A 6000-nucleotide genomic window follows, 5' to 3' on the forward strand; every position below is an offset into this window, starting at 1 on the left:
TGGCTACCAGAACAGCAAAACACACAGACCACTGCTCACGTAGACACACAACACAGACACATGCGACACAAAGAACCACACGGCATTGCCCCATAGTCACACCCTGCGTCAGTAGTAGTTGCTGGGTGATTGTTGACGGGATCATTCCTTCTGCCATTGGCCAGCTGTAAATGGGGCACACCTCACTTTCAATTGTCCCTCAGCAGGAGTCAGGATGGCAGGCAGTGGGTACCCCCATTCCCTCTCCTGGGGCCCTTCTCCCTCCAGAGGGTATGAGCTGGAGGCAGACACTTAAGTAAGGACACGCACAGGGCAAGGGTGCCTGGGAGGGGTGGAGGCCTGTGCGGGGGGGGGGGGGGGGAGGCAGTCCAGTGGTGACTCTGGATGTTTCTGGGAATATCTGCCCTAGGCGGTCCCCCCCCCCGCCCCCGCCATGTATGACTGCGAGCGTGCATCTGTGTCTGTGTGTGCACGCAATTCCAGTGTGAGTGCACACGTGCCGCGTGATGCCTGGGGTTCGGTAGGTATCCGGTGAAAGGCTGCAGTCTGGTCAGCTGGCCCTGGCTCTGCAGCAGTGGTTGTGTGTCCTTGGCAGTTGTGCGAGGCCAAGTAACGCCCTCAGACTGTGTCCACAAGTGTGTGTGTTTGCCTGTGTGTGCCTCTGCGCGTAGGGTGATTGCTGGCTTCCTGGGACCTGTGGACCTGTGTCGTGTGGTTGTGTGCTCAGGTTTCCTGCGTCGTGTGTGTGTGTGTGTGTGTGTGTGTGTCTTGATGGGAGCACCCCACCCCCACCCCCTACTACTAGATGACCCCTCTTATACCTCCCTCTTAGAGGCTGCGCTCCCCAGTAGGGATCCCCACCCCTCAAGCCCGGCGGGTCGGCGGGTCGGGAAGTCGGGAGCCGCTGGGGTTCCAGACAGGCGGAGAGGAAGGGAAGGGCCCCGCAGGCCCCAGCCCCGCCTCCATCCCGAGGGGCCCCGGCCGGGGTTGGAGGGGGACGCCAGCCCTTCCCACTTCCTGTCCAGCCGGCCGTCCCCTCCCCCAGCTTCCTCTCCCGCGGGGGCCCCCGAGTCCCGGGCAGGCGTAGAGGAGGGGCCTGCGTTGCGAGCTAATGGGGGCGCGGCCGGCAAGCTTCTGTAGGGCCTCGAGCTGGCGGCTGCCCAGCGCCCTGGAGGCCACCGGCGGACGTGGGAGCCAAGGGCACCCTCATCGTAATACCCGTTCCCACCGCCGGTCTCCAGCGCCTGCTTCCAACGAGGCACAGAGAAAGTGGCTCACCCAAGTCGCACAGCGCGTATGTGACAGCTGTGACACTCCGGCCCTGCGAATGCTCTTCCTGCCACCCCAGGCACCCCCTGTTTATCTCCTAGTGCTCCGTGCCTCCCCAGGATTCTGTGTGTCCGGCGCGGGTCCCTCGCCCTCTCTGAGCCGCGGTTCCTTGAGTCGTGATCTCCAACCCCATCCACAAACATTTATTGAGCATCTGCTGCTCTTGGGGGGGCTCTGGGGACCCATCCAGCACGCTTTGCTACTGCTTGTGGAGCAGAGATTTTGATGAGGAAGGCTGACCGTCAAACGCTGGCGGGTCCGTAGGATAATTTCAGGGGGTACCACAAGCTGGGCAGAGGGAGGGGTTCCCAGTGGAGAGGACCCAGCGATGGCCAGAAGGGCCGGGCTCCCGGGGCAGGGTGGAGGCCTGGGGGCGGGGGGGAGCGGCTGTGGGAAGATAGAGAGGAGGAGGGAGACGGAGGCGCGAGCTGCGAAGGGGGAGGTGCGGCGGGCTGAAGCGACCAGCGCGGTTCTCATGGCAACCGGGACGGATGTCCAAACACAGCCTTGGTGCCGGCGGAAAAGTCCGAGAAAAGCGAGCTCTGGGCCCCATGCGGCGTCAGGGCAGCTGAGCCGCGCGCATATCCAAGCAAGGCGCACGCCTTATAAGATCAGAACCCACAGAAGGGGGTCCCCTCCCGCACCCATATGAGGAAGGGGCTTGGGGGGGAGGGGGAAGAACGGGTTTTGGTTTTTTGGTTTTTTATTAAGGGGAGAGGTGGATCGGAAAGATCTGAAAGCAAAAGGTTCAGACTGCAGTCACAGAAGTGCAAAGGCCCTGAGGTGGGTACACGATTAAGGTGCTGGAGGCAGACCGAGGAGGGCAGTGTGGCTGGAACGGGGGAATAGGAACCGGATCACTCCGGAGGGGACGGGCTGGTATTTGTTCTAAGAGCAATACGGAACCACGGGAAAGTGTGTAGTCGTGAGGGGCAGGATCCGAAACAAGATTTTAAGAAACTCCATGGGGCTGCTGGGTAGATTGAGAGAGCATGGAGGATGCAGGAGGTTGCCCCGGGAAGAGGCCCAGGTAGACGGGCCCTGGGCCAATAGGAGGCCCGGGAATTGATAGGGGTCCCAGTGGGGACCCCAAGCAGAGAAGACTAAAAGACTAGGCAGGATCCCAGACCCTTCACCGGCTCCCGATTGCCCCCGTGTGGCTGTGAGGGAACTGCACCCTTGAGCCGGTTCTCTGCCTCGGGATCACCACCGGGTTGGAGGCAGTGCCTGGGCAAGCCCATAGAGGACTGTGCTTGTAGGGCTGGGGTGGGGGTTGGGGGGTTGACTGGAGGAGAGGCTGGCCCTCCCCACTCCCTGCCAGCCCTTCCCTTATTCATACCCAGCCTCCACAGGCCCACCTCCCGGCCTTTGCACGGGCTGTTCCTGCTGCTGCCTGGAAGGCTCTTTGGCTCCTGGCCTGGCCTATTCTAGATCCTTCTTCTCTCCACCCCCCTCCTTTCCTTCCTCCCCCTCTTTCTCCTCCCCTCTCTCTTCCTTGCCTTCCCTGGCCATCTACCCCAGATTACTGGTGCGGCACTGGTCTTGGTTGGATTTGTCACTGTTACGATAAAATGATGCATCAAAGAATCTGTTGGCGGCCTCCGCTTCCCACCGGATCTGTCCTCCCTGCGGAAACAGCCCTGGCTGCCGGTGAATACGCTGCAGAAGTCGCTGGAAAGGCTGTTTTGGGTTTTCCTGATGATGGTTTTTCCTCTGCACTGGAGATGGAAGCAGCCCCCTATTCCCCCCTTGGGAGAGGCCCGGGTTCGGGATGGGGGCTCCTGGGGCTCCTCCCCAGCCGTGCGTGGGAGGCGAGCCACAGCTGGGAGCAGGGTCTGGGCCCTGAGATGTTTCCTCTCAGAAGCTGTAATTATGGGTAATTTTCTAACTGCAACACAAAAATTAAAACCCAAACAACACCAGGAGGGGAGAAGCCACAGCAGCTGGCGAGTGCTAGAGCCTGGGGTGGGAGTTCTAGCCTAGACCTGGTGGGAGGAGCAAGGCCCCCAACCCGAGCGCTGGCGGGGGGGGGGGGGGGGGGGNCTAGATGAGACAGAAGCCCCAGGGAGTCTCAGGTTTCCTGTACTCCGAGACTGATCACCTGGACCAGAAGTCCCGAGGTGGAGGTTGGGCCTGGGTTTGAATCCCGGCTGTGCAGGTCCACTGGGTCCACTGGTGAGTCTTTGAGCAGGAGGCAACTGAACCCCCCCCCCCCCGCGCCCACCTTGTAGAGCTGCTGCCAAACTCTAGGCAGCAGAAGGGACCCAGGATGACTGAGAGGAGGAGCCTCGAGCAATTCTACAGCCCAGCCCACCAGCACCATCCTCAAGAAAGCTCTGCCTGAGCCTACCTCCAAGGCCTTCACTGGGCTCCAGTGCCTGCTCCTTCTCCTTGAATTTGAACTCCAGGGCCAAACCACTAATTAGGAATTGGTGGGCTCAACCCAGATCCAATCATCCCTGGAAAATCCACCCAGCAGCCTCACTGGAGAGGTAAAGTATCTTCTTCCCATGTTATAGAATGAGGAACCTGAGCCCAGAGAGCTACTGAAGGAGTCACACAGGTGACCCAGCGAAAGTGCGTCACCCACTGGCATGCCTGCCCTGTCTGGGTCTGGGATACTCACTCTGGGAAACTGGAGGCATTTTGTGGAAACTTCAGGCCTGGGGGGAGGAGCAGGGAAGAGAAGAATGAAGGAGGGAATTGCCTGTAGCAGCTACAAAGTTTTCCAGATAAAACTGAGGCTCAGCACAGGGAAGCAACTTACCTGAAGACACACAGCAAAGAGTGGAGAACCAGGCCCCACTTTGGGTTGTGCCGGCACCACCCCTCCCTCATCTCCCTTCTCCAGGTCTCCAATCTCTTCCTGTGGCAGAGGAAAGAGTTTCCATGGCACCCTAAGGTTCCACTATCTCTTTGGGCAGTAAAGGGGAGGAGTCTTTTCTCCCCATTTGGGAGTCCATCACTTAATAATAACACTGGGGGCTTGGGGCGCCTGGGTGGCTTAGTAGGTTAAGCGTCCGACTTTTGCTTGGGTCATGATCTCGCGGTTTGTGGGTTCGAGCCCCACGTCGGGCTCTGTGCTGACTGCCAGCTCAGAGCCTGGAGCCTGTTTCAGAGTCTGTGTCTCCCTCTCTCTCTGACCCTTCCCTGCTCACGCTGTCTCTCTCTCTCGCCTAGAAATAAATAAAAAAATATTAAAATAATAATAATAATAATAATAATAATAATAATAATAACACTGGGGGATGGATACCTGCAAGCACTAGAAACTGGGCATTTTTTGTCCGTGGTCCTGTTGCATGCATCCAGCTCATCCCCACCCCAGGACCTTTGCATGGCAGTGCTCCCTGCCTGGGATACCTTATGCCCAGCCCTTCCCCATGGCCTGCTTCTCTTCATCCTTAAAGGCCTTAGATCCCGCGTGTCTTCTCAGAGAGGCCCTCCAACCTGGGTCACATTGTCCTGTTGGATTTTCCTGAAAATCTTGTTTTCGCACATTGATTTCCCACGTTTTCAGTAATCCATGAGTTTCATGAGGTCAGGGAGTTTGGATGTTTTGGTCAGACTTAGAACAAGTCTTGGCACACAGCAGGAGCTCCATAAATACCTGCTGCTAAACAAATGAATTAAAAATTATCACCGTCCCCTCTGTCCTGGGATCTGAGGCCTCCAGTGACCTCCAGGTCTTAACCTGATTGTGACACAAACCATCATTACCATCCTCCCTGGCCCGGGTGGAATCCAAGGTTCAGAAGGCCCAGGGACCAATGTTCTGCCTCTTCGAAGGCAGCTAGGATTTACAATCCCAAGTATGGCCACAAGAGGGCAGCAGAGACTCGCAGCACCAGCTCCTTAGGGTTTCCCCCACCCCAAGCCTCACCCTGGTGAACCTTTGGAGCAGCACTTGAGATCTCAAGCTTCAGGCTTGGAATGCAGTCAGCTTCTCTTGACCTTGCCCGTTCCCCCAAGTCAGCTTCCGGGGATATATTTACATATTTATGTGTTGAATTATTTCATAGCAAAAAAAAAAAAAAGAAGAAAAACACAGAAAAAAATCACCCAGTTCCCCCACCATCCCCAAAACTTCCCATTTTGAACTCTGACCTGTGTATCTTTTTTCCCTTTACTTTTTTCCTCCAGAGGTCTTCTTGGACTAAACTTTTCCAAGCCATGAGCCACCCCGCCTTGCTCTCCAGACCAGCCGAACTGCTGAACTTTTTCTCCACCGCAGTCCTATTTCCTAATCTCCTTTTAAATTTGGTAACTTACAATTCATTGCACTTTCCCCACTGGAATGAATACCAGCTCCTCAAGGGCAGGAGTTTTGCTGCATTCCAGAGGCACTCAGTAAATGTTTGAGGAATCAATGTAGTAATCTTACCAAAAAATAAAAATTAGGGGCGTTGGCTGGCTCAGTCGGTAGAGTATGACACTCATGATCTCAGGGGTTGTGGGTTCGAGCCTCACGTTGGATGTAGAGATTACTTAAAAATAAAATCTTTAAGGGGCACTTTGGTCAGTTAAGCGTCTGACTTCGGCTCAGGTCATGATCTCACAGTTCGTGGGTTCGAGCCCCATGTCGGGCTCTGTGCTGATAGCTCAGAGCCTGGAGCCTGCTTTGGATTCTGTGTCTCCCTCTCTCTTTGCCCCTCCCCCCCCCCGTCTCTC

General features: G+C 56.7%; 1 long non-coding RNA gene across 1 annotated transcript; it reads left to right on the forward strand.

Moving 5' to 3' along the window:
• Positions 1–2049: 2049 nt before the first annotated feature.
• On the forward strand, positions 2050–5704 carry LOC120229367. Its single transcript, XR_005527718.1, has 4 exons — positions 2050–2112; positions 2851–2979; positions 3561–3821; positions 5473–5704. It is a non-coding gene; the product is annotated as an uncharacterized LOC120229367 (long non-coding RNA).
• The last annotated feature ends 296 nt before the right edge of the window (positions 5705–6000 follow it).

The sequence above is a fragment of the Hyaena hyaena genome, unplaced genomic scaffold (genome assembly GCF_003009895.1).
Source record: "Hyaena hyaena isolate Hyena2069 unplaced genomic scaffold, ASM300989v1 scaffold_30, whole genome shotgun sequence".
Classification (NCBI taxonomy): Eukaryota; Metazoa; Chordata; class Mammalia; order Carnivora; family Hyaenidae; genus Hyaena; species Hyaena hyaena.